Here is a 25,232-nt window from a genome sequence, read left to right on the forward strand (position 1 = left end):
GTAATTAGACATCCAGCCAACCTGGGAATCAGAATGAACGAATTCTAACTCCCAATTTCTATGCATTTTTATACACTGCTCAAAAAAATAAAGGGAACACAAGCAGAAGACATCCAAGATCTGAATGAATGAAATAGCCTTATTAAATACTTTGTTTGTTACATACAGTAGTTTTGTGTTCCCTTTAGTTGTTTGAGCAGTGTATAAAGTACTGTATATAAAGAACAAAGTATTTAATAAGGCTATTTCATTCATTCAGATCTCGGATGTCTTCTGCTTGTGTTCCCTTTATTTTTTTGAGCAGTATATATAGCTGTGACATCCTATTCTTCCCAGCCAATTGATGAAGGGATCTCTCAATTGAGCTTTAAAGTAGATTGAAAAGCACTATGGAGCAACGTTGAAAAGCATACCAGTCAATAGATGGAGAGTGTGCCCATTCTCCTGAATTACAGGTGAAGAGTTCTCTGGCAAAGCAAAAAACCCCAAAACTCAAAAAACCAAAACGGGAAACTAGCTGGAGGCATTTTGGTAAGTCAATCTTCTAAAATTCACGCTACAAGTACAGTGGCTTGCTCCTTATCCTAATCCTTTCTCTAGGCTCTCCCAACTGCCAGAGGAGCTTTTTCAGAGGGTTTCGTGGGGAAAGAACAGTGAGATATTAAACTAGGTAAAGGGCACCTTTTCTTTGTTGTTTTAACCTAACATGAAGAGCCTGAATGACTGATAAAACAAATTCTTTAACAAATAGCTTTGAAGTTATGGTTTCAACATTCTCCTACAGTGCCTGGAATGCAAATATTGCACAAGGCTATGGCACTTAGAAAATGAAACTGCTTAAAATCAAAAGTGAAACTCCATAGCATTCAGAAGTGCAAGTACAGGGTGGGAAAAGCAAATTAAATATTTCATTTAAATGGAAATTTGTTTCCATTTAAATGAAATATTTACGTATCTGTTAAGGATGGGAAATAAATGGCAAATGGTAAATATTTATAAGAAACAGAGAGAGAGTGAGAATTTTCATTGACCAGTGACCAAGATATGACCAAGGCATGTATATATGTATATGTGAGAGAAGGGGGGGGTGCAGAGAGAAAGATGTATCCTTTTAAAAAAGACAAATCTTTATTGAGTGAATGCATACCTAACAAGATCATTTGAAGCTGAAAATATGTCTCTTGTTTCACATATTGCTTCCAATGAACTTTCTAGGTACTAAATTTATCTGTATGAGTGGTAGTATCATAATTCTTTGCTGAATGGTAGAAACATGTTATCAAGGTCCCCTCTTGATTATTGAACTTAGTTATTTGGGACTTCTTCCTGTTGAATAAGTCTGATGGAAAGCATAGCCACTGTCCACATTAATAGGGCTAAACAGTAAGTAGCTTGTCTCTCTTTTCACATTGCTATGGGAGCAGGGTGATTTAATTTTCCTAGCATAATATGGGATTTAACATATAGTTTTCTATAAAGTTATAAATGATACATAAGGTGTTTTTAAAAAGACAGTTCAATAGACCAAATCTTCTCAGCTGGGGCTGAGGCTGAGTATATTTTCTATATATAATTTATATAGAGAAAATCACAGTCCATTTTTAATATATGTATGTCACATAGTCCATATTTATATATGTGTATATCTCTATTTCTGTCTCTATCTATCTCTAGCTCTATCTCTATCTCTGTCTGTCTGTCTGTCTGTCTGTGTGTATACAGTATATGTATGTGTGTGTGTGTATTCTTTTGAGAGTGGGCATCAGAATTTTAATGTGTGCCATTGTGGACCCAGAAAACTGTACAATAAAGGTTACCTTAGCCTTATTAAAAAAAAAGTACAGTACAAATCTCAAGTTTAACATTTTTATTGAGTTATAAAGTATTATAAAATACAAAAAAGTAAATAGAGGGGGGGAAGAGGGAAGAGAAGTGAGGAAAGATAGGGAAAAAAGAAAAAAGAAAAAGAAGCATTGACTTCCAACTCTCTCTGTGTTACAGTAAAATAAGGCATTAACATCAAATCACAACTGTTAGCTTTTCCATAATACTATGAAAAGTACAGTATAAATCTCCACTGAGCTTATGGACGGTTCATTTTTATTTTTTTTTTGCTTTCACAGCATCTCTAGCTTCACCTTTCTTCCCACACTTTGGCCTTTAGCACCCGACAGAACATCACGTTCTGTCTATAGTTTCTCAAAGAAGAAAGATAGCTTGATTAGCTGCACAAGATCTCTTCACAGCAACTGCTCAGATTTTAGGTGTCTTTATGTGAATAAGACCAGATAAATGTACACATGCTGCTGATTTTTTCGCCTTAAGCAATAGATAGGATTTGATGATCTCCAAACTGCTTTTGTTCCTTGTAGATCTTGTGGCTCATTGTATGCGAAGAGTAGTCTAGAAAAATGAAACAGGAATATAAGTGTTAGAGTTTGTTTGTTTTCCCTTTCTCCTTGATAAATGACAAGCTGGCTTTGTTCTTAGCAATAAGTGGACAGCCATACAAATGGAAGACATATACAGAAAACAAGAAAACACACAAATAAATAAACACCATAGCAATAGGAAATCAAGGTATCTCCTCTGCAACCTACAGTATGAGTAATACAGGTTGAAATTGTCCTTGGCTGTACCAGTTTCAAAGTAATATTTTCCCCTTATTCCACCGGACCTAAGGTGTATAAAAACTTTGTTACCCATGACCCATCCCTAGTATAGGTCTCCTATGTGAGCAGGGGGTTGGACTAGATGATCTCCAAGGTCCCTTCCAACTCTGTTACTGTTACTGAAGGGATATTAGGTTACTGCCATGACGTGAATTAAAGGCAAGTTAATAGTGGAGAATGGCCCTCTTTAATAAAAAGGCAATGGTTGCCAAACATTTTCAGAAACTGAATTTCTGTTAATACCTAGTGACTATTCAAACACAACTCTTTCTGTCTTACTAGGACCAACTTCCTGCTTGTTCTTCTCACAAGCCAGCTCCTCACAGACCTCAGACATCACCGAATAACTCACCTTGTGGGCATGGAACTACCCAGACCTATTAGTGGTCTTGAAAAAAGCAACTTCTGTTTAAACATTACAAGGTATGCTTTCCCCTTGCTACGGAAACTAAACTCTGTGCCAAAAGAGCATATTCAAAATAGTTCAAACTTGTTCTTTTGCACTATCTCTTCAGGCCAATCTGGATAAATACATGTGCAATTATATGAAATTTCATATGCAAACAGGAACAGAGTCCAGGATAATCCAGGAGAGTCTGAATAGGATTGTCTTCCAAACAGAACAACTCATTCTGCAATCACTTGCACAATGTGCACTAAATATGGAAATTCTATGGATTGGACGAATAGGCATTTGAACACAGGGTTGACACCTTTTCTGATCTCGTTTTCCAAACTGTTTCTTGCAAACTGACAGAGCAGATAAGGAAGATGAATATGAATGGAATGTTGAAGGAGCTTGAAGGAGAATTCCCCATTATGCTGAAATGGTTGTTTGCTAAGCCCTTTCTCTGTAAACGTTTATTACAGCACATAGCTCTTGAGTCAGTCCCTGCAGCATGGGTCAAGGCACTGCCAGAACAAAAGTCAATAATACCGGTAGGGGCATTTGGAAACTGCTGAGTTTTCTTTATGACATTATAGATAATATCCATTGTAGATATCATGCCTTTGAGTAGGAATGGTTCTACCCAATTGATTGAATGTTGAGTGAATGCAGCCTGCATATATGCCTTTTTAAAAGAGTGCTGCAAATGGTTCCATGGCCAAATTATAGTTCTTGCACAACATGCTGGAGTACTATACCGGTGGTCTGGCAAAAGATAAATATCTGCTTTGAATATGAAGGGAGGGCCTACCAAAATATTCTGCTTTCAGATCTGTGCTTAGCGCTTTTGTACTTGTGCTGGGTCTCCATGATGTACCAAATGCTTTGGAGGGACTGGAGCTGCCAGTGTTTTGAAACAGAGTAATAGGCCATACAGGCAAGATAGGCCATACAGGCAAGAAGAAGGGGCAGCAGATTTGGTGGTTTGCGCTGATTCAAGGATGGTGAGCTAGTGGTTAAGGCACCAGGCCAGAAAGCAGGAAACAATGACTTCTAGTTCCACCTTAGCCAAGGAAAACCAGCTATGTGACCTTGGGCCAGGCACTCTCTTTCGGCCCAATTCACCTCACAGGATGGTTGTGGGGAAAATAGGAACAGGAAAGTTCCTGCCTTGAGTTATTTGTAAAAAAATAATAATAACGGAAATAAATAAACAAACAAACAAACAAACAAATAAATAAATAAATAAATAAATAAATAAATAAATGTTATTTTAAGACGGGCAACCATGTAAATGTTTAAACAAACAAATAAATATTTGAACACAGCAGTGGGGAAAGTCTTACAGCCACCAAGTCTGTTTTTAAAGGCTTCTGGATTATTCTCTGGAGACAGTGGTAGAGCTCTTGGCAACAGATCCACCACTACTGACTCTAGAGCCAGAATTCTGCAGACAGAAAAGTAATAGTTTGGAAGATGACAACTTATAGTCTGAACTATGCAGAAGTATCAAATTTAATTTGGATCACTTTTTTTTTCCTTCAGTGCATTTTGTTCATGTCATCCACCCACTTGACAAAGCCAGCTATCATTATATCGCATATTACTAGTTAGTTCTTGCAACTTAGAGGCATTCTTTATCTCAAGACAATGAATACAGTCCAGGAAACCTCAAAGGATAGGACTGGATCACCTTGTAGCTTCTTGTAACTAACTCTGTGCACATTCCTGCAATATTCTCTTGAAGAATCATACCTGCAGGGATTTCTTTCTTTTTTTTCAGTACCCACTTGAAGTTAAAACACTGTGGCACGCTCGTTGGACGTACTTAAAGTGACGCAGCATATAGCATTATCTAATTAAATAATGGCTAACAACTTTTCCAGCGTGGGTGATATTTCAGCACTCAACCTCCTTCTATCACTGCCAGGCAAAACAATTATATTGTATCTCAAAGGGCGATCTCTCTTAGACAGCACCTCATAAAACCAACACGTAGGATGCTGTTCTGGAATAGAAGCCAACTCCAATCCTGTCTTGGCAGGTATGGTATTCCTATCTTGGCAAGGCAAGCCTTCAAGAACTTGCTTGTTGGAGGAACAAAAGCATTTATTAGCTAAAATATTCTCTCTCGCCTTAAGCTCAGGATTTCAAAGAATTTCCCAGCAAAGCTTGGTGGGGTTGCATCATGCCTCATCATACTAAGTAATCCAGTGGGATGTACATCACTCAAATCCAATCCTATTGATTTTTCCCCTCCACCCCACCCCAAATCCCAGCACCTGAGTTTATCAACTTCTATACAAGCATTGAAGAAGAAGTAAATGAAGATTTGCCTGGAAGGGAAGATCATAGTCCACTGAAGGTGATAGTGAGAGGAGCCAATTCTGATGTGATGTATTTTTCCACAGAAGGCTGTGATTATTTTGCAATTAATCTTGCGGTGGAATGCACAGGGAAGAACATTTGCCTGAAACTGTAAATCCATATGAATTTTACCAGAGAGCTTAATAAACTGGAGCCAACATGAACCAATTGCTTTCCTCCCAGTTCCTTCCTGCAAAATCCACATGGATTTTCAATTCTGACGTCATGTTTTCCACGTGTAGTTCTCTGTAGGAATCTGTCCAAAAGCACCACAATCAGTCCTCCATGTCAGTGGACTCAGTGATCTCACTTAAATAGAGACCCCAAATCTTTTTTTCTGTCTCTGTTTTTATGTTAGAGGGTTTGACTAAATGCGGCGGGCAGACTGGGAAGGGTGAGGGGCAGGGTGGGAAGTTGAAAGCAATATGCTCCAGGAAACCTATAATATCCATGCTCATTGATATATGGTTTGAAAATTATGACGGCCATGCTTCGAATAAAAAATGAGGTAAGAGTTATTTATATGATTGACATTCTGCTTCAGTGTTTTCACACAAAGGCCCCTCTTTCTCCGTGATATGCAGACTTCACATTCCCCACACATTCTTGCAGCCTACACCACATCCCTGAACAATAGAGACCCTTCTTTCATTTTCCTGCCTAGTTTCTGTGAACAGGACTCTGTTGACAACAGAGTCTGTTCTCACTCCCGAAGAATTCCAAAAATTGAACAATCTAAGGACGGACTGTGACTTTCGGGAGGCATCTTTAGAAGCGTTTTAAGGGTATAGTTAAGTGAGTGTGTCCCTTTCTCGCTTGTGGTGGCTGCGCTAAGGAAAGCTACAAAAATGCAGTCGCTCTACAAATCAGGCTGTGCCCCCTGAGAAGGCTGTTCTTGACATGGCACCACTAGTGACAGCAATAAAATGTAAACACGCAAGATGCTTCCATTCTTTTACTGCCACAAATACATTCCTTTCCCTTTTCACCCTGGTTATGTGGGTGGGATGAATTTTATTTCTCATGGTAACTACTACACTTGCCTCAGCCTGGTGGCAGCACCTGACTGATCGTGTCTGACCCTGGAGGCTAAGTAGCATCAGGCCTGGTTGCATTTGGATGGGAAACCACCTGGAAATTCCTAGACTGTAGGCAAGCTTCAAAAGTTGGAAAGTATCCTGTAAGTAGGCAATGGCCAGAAAAACTGCATAGATATAGGCAGTATATATAGATATAGATATACCTGGGAGCAAAAGTTTAAGTAAATTTTTCTTCCTTCCTTCCTTACCCAGATTTAGTTCCACAATTTGCATTTTAAAAGAGTTGGGGAAAACTTGGATAAGACTATGAACATGAATTTGGCCAAACTCTGGGAGACAGTGGAGAACAGGGAAGCCTGGCATGCTATGATCAATGCGATTGCAAAGAGTTGGATATGAACATCCATACTGAACAACAGACAAGATTGTCATATAAAGTAAAGACAAATGGGAACAAGAAGACAACATATCCTGTCTTTATCTTGCACCCTCAAATAATGCTATAAAGTACCAGTTTTTTTGGCCTATAATGCAATTTCCATGCAGTCAGATTTTCTTTAATGCTGGTTAAATGCATAAAGGTTAAGATATTAAACTGGCTCCAAGAAAATACAGGTTCTGGTCTACTGTTAGTCATGGAAGCTCACTGAGTTTCTTTGGACCAGTCTCTCTCAGTTGAATCTACAGAACTTCACAGAATTATTGTTGGAAAAATTGCAGGAGAGAATCCTTTATAACCGCCTTGAGCTCCTAAAGGAAAGAAATTAACAAACACATAAATTGGAAATAAATGATAAGCAAACATTTCTGGATGATGGTGAAGCAACCACTATATACTGATTTGGTATAAATACAATTTTGGTTGCATATCAAGAATAAAACAGCCTACCTCAACCTGATCATTAGCATAAGTTTGCGGGCAATAGATGTGGGCTGTCAGTTTGTTATTGCAATAAAATCTCAGTTCTCTGGCCTTCTAGTCAATGAATATTGGATGTTATGGAGAAACGTCTCCCTTCTACTCAATCCCGAAGCCATGCACAAAATCTGTTGCATTTAAAGCAGGTCACAGAATTGGCATATTTTACGGTATTTCTATATCTATATAACTGACATTTGACTTCATTTATTTGCATAAATAGCATACATTGATGTCTATGATGTAAAATGTCAAGTATGTATTTACACAATTTTGGTTGCCTTAAGGCAGTCCAACCACCAATGAATAAAAATGTAGCTATCAGAATATTTTGAGAAAACTAGGATTTGCAAACTCTTAGGAGGGATCCTTTCTCCCAAGATCTTTTGCCCAGAATGTGATGCACTTAATGCTGACTATGTCTTGGGACAAAAGGGTAAAATTGAGAAGCAGAATTGGAACAACAGGATGTCTATTCCAATGGTGACTGGAATTGTGATGGTAGCTATGCTCATTACTTTTAAAATTAATATGGGATTTTTATTATGGACATTTTAATGTTGGATGTTATACCTATGGATAATTTATAGTGAATATGTTCACTATTGACATTTCATGTTCTGTATCATGGATGTTTTATATATGTATCTGTTATGAAAGAGAAGGTTTATGAGTTTGTAGGTCTTCCTGGACTTAGGGATCCTCTTGGAAAGGGAGCCCAGGAGTGCCATCACCCAGCTGAAGTTGATATGCCAACCACCCAAGATCTTAGAAGAACAATTCAAGCCTTATCACTGCATGTGTAGATTACCATATGTGATCTATAGGGGACTGTCTTTATGTGTTACCTGGAAGCTGCAAATGGTACAGAATGCTACAACCTGTTTACTGACAGGTATTAACTGTCAAGAGCCCATTACTTGTGGTCAAGCCTCTCCATTGCTTACCAATAGTCTTTCAAATGGGATTCAAATTCTGCGTTTGATCTCTAAACTTTGTGTAGCTTAGTTCCAAGGTGTACTCAGACCAGTGGTGGGTTCCTCCCGGTTCAGTCCGGTTCGGCTGAGCCGGTAGCGGTGACGATATGACGTCACCGAACTGGTTCTCCCCCCCCACCCCCCACCCACGTTATTCTTACCTTTTATTTGGTCCCGCCCCCAATCTATTGCTGCCTCCTGAGTCCCAGCTAATGATTAGAGGGAAAAAAACTGTTTAAACTCTTGCCGCGGGGCTTCAAAGGGCCGTCCTACAGCTGATCAGTGTTAAAAGCAAACAAATAAGTCGGGTCGTAAGTGCGAGGACCTTCCACAAATGACTCTGACCAGCTAGCCACGCCCACCTAGTCACATGACCTCCAAGCCACACCCACAAAATAAGCCACGCCCACAGAACCGGTAGTAAAAAAAATTAGAACCCACCCCTGACTCAGACCTACCTTCTTCAGCCAGAATCAAGCTGTCTGGGAGAGGCTTTCAATTGTTCCACACTTTAATGGCATCAAAGGGGAAGACATGAGAACATGGTGTTGCTCTACAATGGCACCAACTTTATAAAATAACCTTCATTTAGACTGTATTCTGCGGTGCAGGCTTTCCAGAAAGCACTGAAGACAGAACTGTTCTAGAGAACCTTTGGTGGTAAACCATGTAAACAAAGGTTAACTCCCCATTCTGTCACATTACTTGACACCATTACTGCCGTGTCATCTCTAAAAAGAAGATTTTGCTTTGAATCTGAATTTCAGATCTGACAATGAAGATGGTTAAAAACACCTGACAGCTTTACCAACTACAGAGGCCAGCTAAATCGCAGACTGTCCAAATGGACAATTGTTTTTATTAATGACCAAAGTCAGGTCTCTATGGTGATCCAACATTTTGGAACTCTTTAACCTCAGGGGTCCTTAAACCTCCCTCTTGGTTTATAGAATATCTTTGGAGACAACTTTGTGACACCTCACAGTCAAACCTACCTACGTTTTATTGGCATCCCTGTTACATGAGAGTTGATCTATTGCTAGTCTTTTTATAAATTTGATTTATTTCTATTGCTGGATTTATAGTGATAATACGTCATATTTAGGGGTGGGTTCCACTTACCTTTACTGGGGGTTCGCGGCAGGAAGCTTCTGCACATGAGCAGATCACCAATGATGATGTCGTGCTGGGTGGGTGGAGCCTCCCACTGGTTTTACTACCGGTTCTATAGAACTGGATAGAACCGGGAGCAACCCACCAATGGTCATAATCTTGCGGGATCCAATCCTGCAATTATCCTGAGATTATTGTATATTTGCCTTCATTCATGTCATAATTTGTCCAGGGTCTTTTGAGTGGGGGACACTATACAAATGGTCAAACAAACAAACAAACAAACAATTCAAATAAGTATTACCTCTTCCATCCAAATTTCTTGAAACACTAATATGATAATTTTAAAATTACTTGGGGGATATTCAGGTAACCCCCAACAGAGTGAAAAGCAGATCCTGCAGAGATGTTTCTCGAGTTTTGTGAAAGTAGTCACAAAAAGTGCTTGCCCAGATTTGAAAAGTTCACCTCTCTCAAACTTTCTCCTTGTTTATTTAAGTATGCCTTCAGGACATTTTTTTCAAAGCAGAACTAGGAAGGAGTATAGTTGCTGTTGAAAGCAGCAATCCGGCACCTCTCCCCTAGCAACCTAGAGTAAAACAATAGACAAACATTGATATGATGTCACTGACTATAGAGCCACCCAGCCTTCATCATAGGGGTACCATATTTGGGCTGAAAAGCTCTGGATTGCCACTAGGTGGCAGCAAAGGCTTAGCGTGTTGCCATTTCTTTGCTGTCCTCTAGGTGTTGGATTTGGCAGCTCCAGTGAGAAATTTGCCTTGGAGCCCACAAAGCTCTGTTCACACTCATTACTCATCTTACTGCACCTGATCTGAGCTTAAAGGCCCAAACTTGCCAGTTTTCTAAGAGCTTTGTATTTTTCTACCTTATTAAGGGTTGTGAAATATTTGTTTTGCTTTGTTGTGCTTATTTTATGACCAAGTGTGTCTTTCTATTAGAGGTAGTCCTTGATTTACGACCCCAATTGAACCCAACATTTCTGTTGTTAAGTGAGACATTTGTTAAGTGAGTTTTGCCCCATTTTATGACCTTTCTTGCCTCAGTTGTTAAGTGCAGTTGATAAGTTAGTAACCTGGTTGTTAAGTGACTGTGGCTTTGCCATTGACTTTGCTTGTCAGAAGGTTGCAAAAGGTGATCACATGATCTTGGAGCAAAGCAACGGTCATAAGTAGGAACCAAGCGTCTGAATTTTAATCACATGATCATGAGGATGTTGCAATGCTTGCAACTATGAAAAATGGTCAAAGGTCACTTTTTTCAGTGCCCTTATAACTTTGAATGGTCACTAAATGTTGTGGCCTGTACGCAGCCTGTGCGGATGGTGGCTGATTTGGACAGCGAGGAGGTTGGTGTGGTGCTGCGCCAGCAGCCTGTGCAGCTGGCACTCAAGTCGGACAATGAGGCTGGAGAAGATGTGGTGCCAGAGGCAGGGATTCAGCCAGGGCTTTCAGAACCTCCAGAAGCTCCCTTAAGTGAAGAGGACGAAGAGGAGGAGCCTTTTCTCGATGCACGGGCGCGCAGAGCTGCCAAAAGGCAGGAGTGGCTCCTCAGGAGGAGGTCTCCTCAAGAGTAAGGCTTGGGGCTAATTGGCCACTCCCTTAGCCTGTTTAAGGAGGAGTGCCGACTGAAGCAATTTGCAGGGAACAACTTCGTTCACTCTCCTTCGTGCCTTGATCTTAGTTTTCTGCAAATTGCTTCTGGGCTTTCTGCCAACCATAGTAAAATTAAGATTATTTATTCTTTGGATTCTTGTAGGCTGTTAAGAAAGTTAATTAACAGCCTTTGTTTGAAAAAAAAAACTGTTTAATTTAGTAAACTAAGGTTTGTACAGGCTTTGTGTGTGCTGCGTTCTTTGGGGTCCGTAGCTGGGGCAGAACACTAAATGAACTGTTGTAAGTCAAGGACTACCTGTACATCTTTTTCCATCATTCTTCAACATTTCTTGGTCACTCAAGTTCCTGACTTTAAAGAAAGTGTTAAAGGTGGAGTTTTATCATGACAACTTCAGAAGCCACGGAGTCTGATCAATGGAGAGATTACTGTACAAGAAAAGACACGGCTTTCAGATACAATGACCAGGCTATTTCTAAAGTACATAAAAGATGCGTAGGACTAGTGAACGCTTCCCCTTTTCTTCCTCAAAATGCGGGAATACTTCTACAAGAAAGTGTGGGGAGAGAGAATAAATATTTGGTACAGTACCAATATGTGGTACAGGAGACATGGGTGAAGGGTTTCTCCACTCAACTTGGGATTTGCGTCAGAGGTGGGTTTCAGCAGGTTCTGACCAGTTCTAGAGAAGCGGTAGCGGACATTTTGAGTAGTTCAGAGAACCGGTAGTAAAAATTCTGACTGGCCCCACCCCCACCTATTCTCTGCCTCCCAAGTCTCAGCCGATTGGGAGGAAATGGGGATTTTGCAGTAACCTTCCCATGTATTGGGGAGGGAATGGAGATTTTACAGTATCCTTCCCCTGGAGTGGGGTGGGAATGGAGATTTTACAGTATCCTTCCCCTGCCACGCCCACCAAGCCACGCCCACCAAGCCATGCCACACCCACTATGCCACATCCACAGAACCTGTAGTAAACATTTTTGAAACCCACCACTGATTTGCGTACTCTATTGAGAAAATCAGAGAACCTAGGAGCAGCAACAAGAGGTCCCTACTCAGTGGTGGGATTCAGCCAGTTCGCACCACTTTGGGAGAACCGGTTGTTAACTTTCTGAACAGTTTGGTGAACTGGTTGTTGGAAGAAATCATTAGGGCAGAGAAACGGTTGTTAAATTATTTGAATCCCACTACTGTTCCTACTATGTGTACCATGGACAAGTCAAAGCATTTAACAACCCTCACACTTTGCAAGGAAGTGAAAATTGGGACTGAGATCGCCAACATTGTTCCATGTAGCCCTGTTAAAAAACTCAGTTAACAGTCTAATAGATGGAAAATGCACACCAAATTTTCAAGGAATGTCCTAAAAACAAAAACAAAAAAAAAACCGACTTTGTCTTGGCATTTCCCTTTTCTGGGTGTTTCCAAATCTAGGCTGAAATTCAACATCAGTCAAGCTGCTAACGTAGGTTGTTTTTTTTTTTTAATAAAACAATTGGAAAATGACAATGGAAGGTGAAAGATCTAGTCCCAGGGCTTCCTTTTTTCAGACGAATAGTTCATTAAAAAAGCGCCAAAGACAGTTTCTATGGTAAAGAGATAACACTTGTATGTTTATCACCATAACCAAACACTTGTATATCTTTGCCTTATGTTTGGGAAGAACTTGTGACTCCTGTTCAGCGACAGAAATAGGTGCACTAAAGCTCTCACTAAAAACAGGAGAACTACCATATAGTTGGGAATGACTAGCACATATGTACGAGGGGAACCTTTACCTCAGTGGTGAAACCCAAATTTTTTTACTACCGGTTCTCTGGGCGTGGCTTGGTGGGCATGGCTTGGTGGGTGTGGCAGCGGAAGGATACTGCAAAATCTCCATTCCCACCCCACTCCAGGGGAAGGATACTGCAAAATCCCCATTCCCTCCCCAGTCCTGGGGGAAGGATATTGCAAAATCTCCATTCTCACCCCACTCTAGAATCAGCCAGAGATGGTATTTGCCAGTTCTCTGAACTACTCAAAATTTCCACTACCGGTTCTCCAGAACCTGTCAGAACCTGCTGGATTTCACCCCTGCTTTACCTTTACCTTTACCATATATGAGCTGCAAGAATCCAGATATTCACTAAATGGTTGCAAGTATTTGCTCCCTTTTGTATCTCTTTGATGCCATCTATTAGTTTCCAGACTTTTGCAGCCCAAATATGGTAGCCTAGAAAGCAGAATGGTTGCACGGATGTTAGAAGGTGAGCTAAAAAATGGAAACCTGCAGACAGCAACTAATGTTAAACGCTGACAATAAGGTACCCATAGACATATAAAACCCCCAACAGTATCACCAGTTGATGTCTCTAAATATTTTTATATAGTCCTAATCTCATTTGATAGCTAGATCTCATAATACCTTTGTGTCCTGTCCTGAAATCTCATGAAAATTTGGCAATTTATAGTTTTAAAAAATACCACTTTTAAAATAATAAATATTGTGTCCATCTCCTCTTCCATCTCTAACCATTGTCCTCTAGCATTTCTCCAGAATATGATAAAGATGATACCAATATTTTTTAAATGATAGTTTTAGTAATTGTATATGTAGAGAAAGAATAATTGGAATATATACTGTATTTTTCGGAGAATAAGACGCACCTTAGTTTTTGGGGAGGAAAATAAGAAAAAAGCTGATTGGCAGGTGGATCGGCCTCCTGGAATACCCCCAATCAGCTGTTCCCAGAGGTGAATTTTAGCAACAGGTTCCTTGGTTGTGAGCTCTGTGCCTTGCTTTTTTTTTCCTGCCTCTGAAACTTCTGAAACTCTGTTTCAGAAAAAACTTTTTTTCCTGCCTCTGAAAGCCTCCGAAACAGAGCTTCAGAAAAAAAGCCTCTGAAGCTCTGTTTGGGGTCTTCTTTTCTGAAGCTCTGTTTGGGGGCTTTTTTTCTGAAGCTTAGTTTCTGATGCTTTTTTCAGCCTCTGAAACCTCCATTTGAGAAGCTGGGCGGGACTACATTTGGAGTATAAGATGCACCCAGTGCATCCTTCATGGCTTCCAAAGCAATGTTCTGCTTCGGAAGCCACGAAGCCTCTTCCCAGAAGGTAACAAGATAAACAGGTCATGAAGAGGATGTGTAGTGTCCCAGAGAATCCTGTGGACCCTGCACAAGCAATGCTTACATGCCATAACCTGGATAGAATGCAGTGAGCTGCCAATAGTCTTTTCTGCTATCCTCATCACTCTCTGCACCACCTTCCTGTCTGAGGCAGTAATGCTTCCAAACCAGATTGTGATGCAATATGACAAGATGCTCTCAATCATCCCTCTACAGAAAGTGGTAAGGACAGGGGAAGGAAGATGTACTTTTCTTATGCAGGCGCTGTTGTGCCCGCTTCACCAGTGTCTTGCTATTGAGCGACCAAGCCAGCCTACTCATTAGCTGCACACCCAGAAACTTGACGCTGCTAATCATCCCCACAGGTGAAGTGTGTCTGTGTCTACCTTTTCTGAATTATTCCTCTTCTCTTTTGCTGTATACTCTTCCAAATTGACCTCACATCTGCAGTTATAATCTTTAAAGGATTATCAATAAGACCTTTTTAAAAAAACTGTCAGTTTGCAACACAGAGTCACTGCCTAGATTCAATACAGCTCACAAGTAATTGAGCTTTAATTAGGAATGTGTTCACATTCTATCAACTATCTTCCAAGACTGGTTTTGGGCATCTATTGTCCAATTTACTTCAGATTGAATTTATATAGTTTATATGATGTCATGGGATTTCTCTTGAAGATGGCTTAAAATGCAGCTGATCTTTGTCTTCATTAGTTTGTTTCCAGGCTCAGTTCATCTCAGTGAACTGATGGAATATGAAGAACTTTTAGAAATTTTTAATCTCCTGTTGGAAACTTGGGATATGTTCATCAAAAACACGTGGACATGACTATGAAATCACCAGGTACTGTGCTTGTTGCAAAAGACTCTTTATCGTTTTTAACAATGGCCCCACTTCAGCTCACTGTCTGTCTGGCAACAAAGATCCTTTAATCTTAGTAAGATCTTTTCTAACTCTTGTTTTAATGATGTATTATGATGCCATTGTGATACTTTGGGGATAATTGCTGTGTATATTTTGCTGGATTATATTTAATTCTCATGGAGTTTTGTTTACTCTTTCATCTTCTGAAACTTTCATTAGACATACTGTGTTTTCCCGAAAATAAGACCCTGTCTTATATTTTTTTGAACCCTGAAATAAGTGCTTGGCCTTATTGCCATGCGGTCAAAAGCCCAATTGGGCTTATTATCAGGGGATGTCTTATTTTGAGGGAAATAGGGTAGGTGAGGTATAAATAGTAGTAGTAAACAAACAAATGAATTCTACATACAAAGGCTGGGATTCGCCTTGTTGAAGAACTACATGCTAAGCTACAACTGCAGCAATAAAAAACTTCAACTCATTCATAGGATGTGTGAGAAGATCTCTTCCACTTCAACTGCTGGAAGAACCTCAGAAGAAAGGCAAAGCAAAACAACATCTGTCTCACTCTAAAAGGTAAGGACCAGTGATGAAATCCAAATTTTTTACTACTGGTTCTGTAGGCATGGCTTGGTGGGCATGGCGTGGTTTGATGGGCGTGGCTTGGTGGGCATGGCAGGGAAGGATACTCAAAATCTCCACTCCCTCCCCACTCCTGGGGCAAAGATATTGCAAAATCTCCATTCCCTTCTCACTCTAGCAGAGGTGATATTTGCCGGTTCTCCGAACTGCTCAAAATTTCCACTACCGATTCTCCAGAACCTGTCTGCTGGATTTCACCCCTTGTAAGGACACTGTATTGTTTTATGGGACTTCATTGGAGTTTTGTCACAGAATAACAATATTTTGAAAGTCAGGAAGGCCCTCAGTGTACTGTATATAGTGGTACAGGTCCATATGTCATTTATTCTAGGAACCAGCTGCATACAAAAATATAAGTTAATAAGAAATAAGTTCTCAGAGCTTCTGGGTTGGTTTCTGAAGTTTCTAGGTAACATCTTCAGTGGAATTTAGGGGATGTCAGTGTCAGTGTTCTTCTGTTTATAAGGGCTTTGTGTGGTCAGTAGGTCTTAAGCCCTACTGACATCCCCTAAACTCCACTGAAGATGTTACCTAGCCTGGTAATAAAACATTTGGAAATCAACCCACAAGCTTGGAGAATGAACTTTCACCCTCATCCCACACCCAAGCTACAGATATTCGCCACTATTGCAAATATAAGTTAATATTTGTAGTTGTTCTGTTTTAATCTTAATTTAATTTAATCTTATATTTAACAAAATCTATACACCTTTATAGTTCATTGCAGTCAGTGCTAAGGCACATTGATACAAAATGTAATGTGCCAGTGATTTACCAAATATATTCCAGTTTGGTCTTCTAACAGCTCTAGAATAGAACAGAATAGAATTCTTTATTGGCCAAGTGTGATTGGACACACAAGGAATTTGTTTTGGTGCATATGCTCTCAGTGTACATAAAAAGACAAAATACTCATCAAGAATCATAAGGTACAACACTTAATTGTACCTTATTGTAATTAACACTTAATCAACTATAAGGTTGATTATTAATACAGGTAGTCCTCGATTTACAACAGTTCACTTAATTTTTGTTTGAAGTTACAACGGCACTGAAAAAGTGACCTATGACCATTTTTAGTACTTCTGACCATTGCAGCATTTCCATAGTCACGTGATTTAGATTTGGATGCCTGACAGACTCACATTTATGACAGTTGCAGTGCCCCAGGGCCATGCGATCACCTTTTGCAATCTTCTGACAAGCAAAGTCAATGAATAGAATAGAATAAAATCATAACTTTATTGTCACTTTGAATGTACACTAATCGGCATGCATTAAAATGAAAATTCATTGTATACAGCTCTCAAAGAGGAAACCAGTTTCACTTCACAACCGTATTACTAATTTAACAACTGCACTGATTCCCTTAAAAAATGTGGCAAGAAAAGTCACAAAATGGGGAAAAACTCATTGAACAAATTTCTCACTGAGCAAGATAAAATTTGGGCTCAATTGTAGTCAAAAACTGAGGACTACAAAGATAGCAAATACTATCATTGGGTAGCTGTGAGAATGAGAATACATTTTTCTTTTTTTCTTCTTTCCAGTTCTAAGTTGTTGTGCTTGCTACTTTAGCATCTGATGCTGCCTTGCCTTTTCAAAAATCCACCAGTATGCATTCCCTACTCATTGTTGTTACTTTTATGGAAATAAATAACAGGCACCTCATTGCTTCTCTTCAAACACAACTCAGTGAATATCAGTGTTTGGGAAATGGATAGCAACATGCTTTGTTTTATCATTTTAAATGATGACCTGATTCCAGAAAAAGAATCCTCTCTTAGTTTCATCTGCATGGGAAAAGACTGCTTTCCCACTACATTTTAGGGTGGTACACAAAACTAAATGAAGAAGACCATCTGTGAAATGCAGTGACTCCCCTTTCTTGTGTCTGAGTTGGCCTGCTTTTCTAAATATTGCACATTCTGAACAGATGCACAGATGGTATCTGTCTAACTTTCTTCCATATTTTTTTTAAAAAAATACCTATGTTGTTCTTGTAGAAAGCCCTTTTGCTGGAAAGGCCATATACACTGAGTGGGCTCAGAATTTGCAGCTTGTCAAGATGAACACTATGCCCCTTCCAGAAAGAAGGCAACAATATTCTATTGTCTTTTCACAATTCCACTATAAACAATTTATAAAATGTATTCTTATGTATGCTGCACGATTGCATATTTCATATGAATTCATCACCAGCCAGCTGTTGTACTGGCTGTCCCCTTAATAGAAACTGTGTAGTTTCCCACTGTAGCAATTGCTATTCTTAACTTACACTGGCTCTCCACTGGCTAAAAATACTAGTGTCCAATTGCTTGTGGGAAAATTATACTGCAGCTATTTCTATTAAAAAGTGGAACCCTGGGCCCTTACACGATTTCTCATATTGTAGATGCCATTCACATTTAGCTTCTTTCTTCTCTAACAAGAATTTAAATGAAACAAATGGTGTCTACCTAAGAAAGGAAGGTGAATATTATAATTTGTTTTAATGCAGGCGTATCAAACTCAAGGCCTCGGAGCTGGAGCCGGCCCATAGGGTGCTTAGATCTGGCCCAAGAGGCCACCCTGGAAATAGCGAATGACCAGCCCTTGGTGTCTCTGCAGGGAAAATGGAGTTGGGAGAGCCACAGATGGCCCTCCCGAGCTCTGTTTTTGCTAGTAGAGGGTTGCAGGAGGCTGTCGCAGATGAAAACAGAGCTTGGGAGCCTGTTTTCGCTGGCAAAGTGCTTGGGCCACTACAGGTGCCTCTGACACAAGTGACATTGAGCTGGTCACGCCCAGCCAGGCCACACCCATCCCGGCCCCCTGAGGTCAAACACAACCCTGATGTGGCCCTCAATGAAATCAAGTTTGACACTCCTGTTTTAATGCTTAATATGATTGATGAGATCAACAGGAATAATATTTTAAAATATATCAGAGTAATACAGAAAATGATTTTATTATGAATTAAAGGCTAGGGAGTTATGATAAATTATTCTTTAAAATAGGAGTTTATATACCTTAGTGCCCTTTATAAAAGACAAAAAACTATTACACTAGATGTAATGTTTCATTCAAAACTGTGTAAGATTGAAACACAGACAGAAAAAATCATGGCAATGGTGCCTTGTCTTTTCTTTCAACTTTTGACTAATTGTTATAAGCCTTCTGAACAATGTTTCAAGTCTAGATTCAAGCAAAGAGAAGATGAGGACTAATACGGTCAGTAGCACATAGGTACATCTTACAGATATAAGTGAAGATGAAATATAACTCACTATAGTTAATGCTAATGATAAGCCGCCTGGGAAAGCCAAGGGAAATCATCAAAACCATAAAAAAGCGAAAGTTAGAATATTTTGGTCCTGTGATGAGACACCCAGAAAAATACAACATACTTCACTTAATCCTCCAAGGAAAGATTGAAGGCAAATGAGATTCACTTCATACTTTGATTTTTGCTCTTTGAACTTTTTACTGGTTTTTGAAGAACTGATCAACTCCATCCAGTCATGACTTTCTCAGTCTTGCCTTTCCTCTTGTCCAATTCACTTTTGCTTTATTTGAGTTCCTATTCCATTCACATTCTCATCATTCTCATTCTTTTGGTATGACTGAACCACCACAAGGTTTTTCTTTTCTGCTGGTCACTCACTTTTTTTATTCAATCCACTTTCACTCATTGCCCATTTATACTTGACAATATCACCTCTTGTACAGACACATTTCTTAATGCATCCAATTTACTTTTATGTTATTCCCCAAATACCCACTCCCATTCCCATATAAAAAAATTATACACATGCTGTTATACACACATATAGTTTTGCATCATTCTTCACAAAATACCACATACCACCCACTATTTTGTACCAGCATTTGCTTCTCTCACAATTTCTTTCTCCATTACTCCATCCTTAGTAAACATTATATTGTGATATAAAAAGTGATCTGCTGGCTAATTTTTCACTATTGATGTATGTATAATTTGTATTATTATCCAGCATCAAGGGTTGGACACGACTGAATGGCTGACAATGACAAATTTGTATTAATATATAATTGCAACCGTGCACTCCATTTTTTTTCAATACAACTATTTTGGCCTTTGACACTTTAAATTTCATACTCACACTTTTCATTGCATAATATAATTTGTCTAAAATTCACTGCAAGTCATCCAGGTTCTTAGTTAACAACAGGACATTATATGCAGAAAAAAGAAGACATGAATTTATGTCCCTGACAAATGAACCTCTAATGTTACCAGAAATTTTCAACACCAATTTATCCATAATTTGTATTAAGTACCCAAGGGGGCATGAAGCACCCTTGTTTTACTTCCTACTTAATATTGTACCACAAATGGAACAAGTATTACATTTCTTTGCACATTTTACATTTAGCTGATATCACTATACGTGTAATTCTCAAATTATGACTGAAATTGAGCCCGGAATTTTGGTCATATTTTGAATGACCAGACTCAATTTTATGACTGTTATAAAAACTGAATGAAAAAATTCATTAAGTGAATCACTGTGCTAGTCAAGTTAATCATATGGTTGTTAGGTAAATCATCTGGTCATAAGTCTGAACCCAACTTATCCAATCAACATATTTTTTGCCAAAAAATGGCAAAAAAGTTACAAAACACAGTCACATGACCATGAGATGCTGCTACCAGTTGTAATGTGAGCTGGTTGCCAAGCAGCTGAAATGCAATCATGTGATAGTAGGGGTGGTGCGACAATCATAACTTTAAAGATGGGCTGTAGGTAACTTTTTCCGAGGCTGTTGTAACTTTGAATGATTGTTGAGCAACCAGTCCTAAATTGGGGACTATATATTTATATTCAGTAACCAACCATCCACTTCATAACTACACAAAACATTCCACAATTTATGCTCATTATCATATATTTCTTCTAAATAAATCAGAAACTTTCTTTCTCACATTCACATATTTCTCAGTAATCTGAAGAACAAAAATATGCATAACGTTTCATAAAAATGCACTATACTTTCTATTTTTTTCTCACTGTGACTTCTTGTACCCTTTCAATCAGAATTCTGCCAAATAGCTTTCCAGACACACCTATCAAACTAATCTCCTGCAGTTTTTGCATTCCATTGCATTCCATTGTATTACCTTTTTCTCTATAGGGGAAAAAATATTATTTTTCTAGCTGTCAGCCATAGATACAATCTTCATGCATATAGTACATTAAATAAATCTCAAAGCCACTTAATGATCAAATCACATCTGTAAATGAACATTTTTTGTTATATCGTCTATGCCTGCAGTCTTACAATTTTGAATTGTGTTATCATTATGCAACATTGTTTGCTACTATTTCTCTGTATTCACACTATACATTTTCCAGATTTCCTTAATGTAGGAGCATTATGTTATTTTTCCTTTTCACTTTCACACACCTTATTTTATTTTATTTTATTTTATTTTATTTATTTTATTAAGGAATTTTTTTCATACATTCCATTAAAGTATATACAGAAATGTCTGTGACATTCGACAATACAATTCTTTCATTCTCTTTCAGATAGCTTCTGCATCCACTTTCCTTATATCCACTTTCTATTTCTTTTGTTGGGAAAGTAATGCCAATAAAAATTAGGAGTAATGTCTGCTAATATTTTTTCATTTACGACTCATCCTTCCCCCTACTGCAGTAGTTCTACTTTGACGGTAGTTGCTTTTCACTTATTTTTTAAAAATGAGTGGGTCCTCAAAACCCACTCCTGATAATTTCCATATTCAGAACTTCACATCCCACTTGTATCTTACTAATGTTCTCAGTTTTCATCATAAGTGATCAAACTAAACATGCTTTTTATATTTATATTCATTCCTTTTTTACATTTTCACATGAATAGATTCATGGTTAACCACATATTCTGAACAAACAAATCTTTTTCTAAACAGATACCAGGAAAAGAACTGTACAAAATTGTGAATACAGAGAATCCTGGGCAAGCGTAAGTTTATTTTCCTTTTTTAGTTTTTTTTTCTTTTTTGTTGTTTTACTTACTTAATAAAATAAGTCTAAAATAATGAAGCTTACAGCTCCACTCATCAACCACACTTTACAAGATCAAAATAACTTCATTGACCCAGGTAATATTGAAACCAGTGCAATTCTATGTCCTCCTGGTACATATTGGAATTCCTGTATCATTGTTTTATTTTTTTTCTTGCATTGTTTTTATTTTGGTTTTAATTTTATCTGGCTTTAGCTGGGGACATTAGGACATTCTTCTTCTTTGGAAAAAAAAAAGTCAAAATCACTCTTTTTCAGGAAACTGATTTATAATGATTGCTATAACTAGACAAAAATTTTAAAGATTAAACTGAGACTAACTACTTACCACTCAACTCTTTCCCTTCACCTCACAGTATGACAGGAAGAATTGCATGGTAAAGAGTATTTAGTAACATGTTAAGGACAAATAACCTATCTTTTTAAAATCAACTAGTATATTAAAAAGTTGCTGGTTACCTAGCTATGAACACCAATAGTATTTTGTGGTATTGATTCATAAACACACTTTTCTCTCTCAAATATCTGATAAATAAATCATATTATTTAGATAGATTTAATCATATACAAAAGGCAGTGTTGGGATTCTACCGGTTCGGACCATTGGGGCAAACCGGTACCTCTGATGATCAGCTGGGAGTGAACCGGTTCGTCCTGACGATCAAATGAGTCCACCTGCCCATCTGTGTGATTTTCCTCCCTTTATCTTCTCAGCTGATTCGCGTGGTAGAGCAGATTGCTGTGCGAATCAGCTGTGTTACTCCTCTGAAGAAACCAGGAAGTGAAGATTTCTTTAAACTGCATGCGTGAGCGCAGATCACGCGATCACTGAACCTGTTGTTAAACTGGGAGGATTCTACCACTGACAAAAGGATATTTTTATTCTAGGGGACAAAAGAAATGAACATCCTCTGATAGAAGACAATGCTGTATGGAAGATGACTGTAGAATAAAAATAGGACTATTACCAATTTGGCATTAAAATAAAACATTCTGAGAAAACGTAAAGGTAGAAAAATATCCAGTTGCATGAATTACTGACATGTTTCACTGAAACATGATTTATGGAAAATTCAAGGTAAAGGAATGTCTATATAATTTTTTTTTTCTTTTAAGAGAAAAAAAGATTGAATTCCTTTCCCTATCAAGCACAATACCAATTAAAAATGCAATGGCACTTCTGTACTGTTTTAATGTTAACAACTACCAGGAATTAAGCTCAACATTTTAAAAAATCTTTTTACCATTGATTTACTTAAAATTTTATTTACATAGATAAAAATTGTGCTTTCTTACTCCATGCAGCTACTTATGGGTGCACCACAGTATATCCATGTAGTACCACTGCTTTGTTCTGTTTCCCTGTTTTACCCTTTGTTTTTTGTACCTAAAAAATAAAACAAAAACACAATAATTACCATCCAGAATCATTGGGAATCAGGTGGCCTCTAAATTCTATAAATGGAATATAAAATTTGAAAAGTTCTGATAACTATGAATGCAGTCCTAGACACATTCACTTGCAAAAAAGTACCACTGAATGCAGAATAACTTACTCTCATTGCCATTCTCTCTCCCTCATTCATTCATTCATTCATTCATTTGTTCGTTCGTTCGTTCATTCATTCCATCTATCTGTATGCTACTGAATCTAGAAGGGACTCCTACTGTTTCCAATAATTAAACTAAGAATTAAAACTTCCACAGTAAGCACTAATCAGAAAAATTAAAATATTTATAAAATATAAATAAAATAAAACAATACAATAAGTACATTAAAAAATAGCAGGCAAAGCAGATAACAAGACCTGGCAGTGGCTAAGAACAAGGAAACTGAAGAAAGAGATAGAGGGGCTAATTCTGGCTGCACAATACCAAGTCTTAAGAACAAATACATATAAAGTCAGAACTCAGCTACAGACAAAAAATGCTGTCTTTGCAAAGAAGCTAAAGAAACAAAGCATCACCACCTAGCTAGCTGGTATAAGAAGATCTCACAGACTGACTACAAAGAATGACACGACAAACAACAAAGGTCACTGGAAGGCCTGCAAGAAATATTATTTGCCTGCAAGGAGGAACTGATGGACTCACAAAATAGACAAAGCAATAGAAAATGAAGAAGCTAAAATGTTCTGGGACTTTAGAATTTAACTAGATAAGTGACCAACACATAATACCTCAGACTTTTGTCAATGAGAGAGACAAAAAAGTCTGGAAAATGGAAGTGGATTCAACAGAATAGAAGAGAAAGAACTGAGAAAAATAATTAAAACACAAATACAAATAGAAAGATGGTGGCAAAATGAAGCAAAGATGTTACTAATAGTAACAGGTACCTTGAGTGCAATCTCAAAACAACTAGAGCACTACTTGAACACCATTATCAATGTCAAAGTCACAATCAGTCATTTGCAAAAGGGAACTTCACTAGTAAACTGTTTACATCCTACAACAATAGGATGTAACTTCACTAGTGAACTGCTTACATCCTACGACAATACTTTGAACACCATAAAACAACATTTGCCTATCCCAGGTCCTTGAAAAGGACTCGATAAATGGATAAAAATGACAAATCCAATTTAAACATTTGGCTAACTTTGCGACAAACCATAATAAAATAATTTTATTTATATATCTATATCCATATATCTATATCTCTCTATATATCATCTATATATCTATGTATGTATTATCTGTCTCTCTCTCTCTCTCTCTCTCTCTCTCTCTCTCTCTCTCTCTCTCTCTCTCTCTCTCTATCATCTATCTATCTATCTCTCTCTCTCTCTCTCTCTCTCTCTCTCTCTCTATCATCTATCTATCTATCTATCTATCTATCTATCTATCTATCTATCTATCTATCTCTCTCTCTCTCTATCTATCTATCTATCAAGGTAGCAAACTTAATATTGTATTAATATAAATTAATATTAGTATTCCTTAGTATTTCTGCCTGTTTTCCCCACAGTCCTATGAGGTGGATTAGACTGAGAGAGAATGACTGACCCAGTGTTATCTATCCAGCTTCCATAGTCTTCTAGAACTCATAATCTAGGCCAGTATACCTTAACAACTATACCAAAGTAGCCCTGAGATTAGTCCAGCAGCTCAGGCGGGAAACCCACTAGGCAGCACAGTGGCTGATACACCAGTGGAATCTCCACATTATCCCTTTTAGCAAAAAGATATTCATCGAACAGCCATCCTGGAAGGCAGAGGAAGGATATGAAACCTAGGACTGAAGAATTATGTCAAGGTGATATAACAACCATCTCCCACCCAGTTTTTGGTAATATGCTGTAGATCCCTCTAGGCCAAGGTGATTACTGATTCCACCATCAAGATCCAAGATCAGGTCCAGTGGGCTAAAATTAATGATCAACATCAACTTTTACAATGAACAATTCTCCTACTGAGCAGCAACTGTGGTGTCACCTTATGCAAAACTAAT

The 25,232-nt window shown here is 38.3% G+C and overlaps 2 long non-coding RNA genes across 4 annotated transcripts in view; one reads left to right on the forward strand and one right to left on the reverse strand.

Moving 5' to 3' along the window:
- Positions 1 to 1,852: 1,852 nt before the first annotated feature.
- The window catches only part of LOC117665431 (uncharacterized), a 146,716-nt gene continuing 123,336 nt past the window's right edge, over positions 1,853 to 25,232 (reverse strand). For all 3 annotated transcript variants that reach the window (XR_004591347.3, XR_004591348.3, XR_004591346.3), the window contains exons 3-4: positions 23,075 to 23,165; positions 1,853 to 2,403 (exon numbers count right to left, since the gene is read on the reverse strand). This is a non-coding gene — a long non-coding RNA (uncharacterized LOC117665431). The remainder of the gene's footprint in view (positions 2,404 to 23,074; positions 23,166 to 25,232) is intronic.
- LOC148116476 (uncharacterized) lies at positions 14,936 to 21,717 on the forward strand. Its single transcript, XR_015729693.1, has 3 exons — positions 14,936 to 15,065; positions 15,575 to 15,662; positions 21,664 to 21,717. It is a non-coding gene; the product is annotated as an uncharacterized LOC148116476 (long non-coding RNA).

The sequence above is a fragment of the Pantherophis guttatus genome, chromosome 1 (genome assembly GCF_059756535.1).
Source record: "Pantherophis guttatus breed Tessera chromosome 1, ASM5975653v1, whole genome shotgun sequence".
Taxonomy (NCBI): domain Eukaryota; kingdom Metazoa; phylum Chordata; class Lepidosauria; order Squamata; family Colubridae; genus Pantherophis; species Pantherophis guttatus.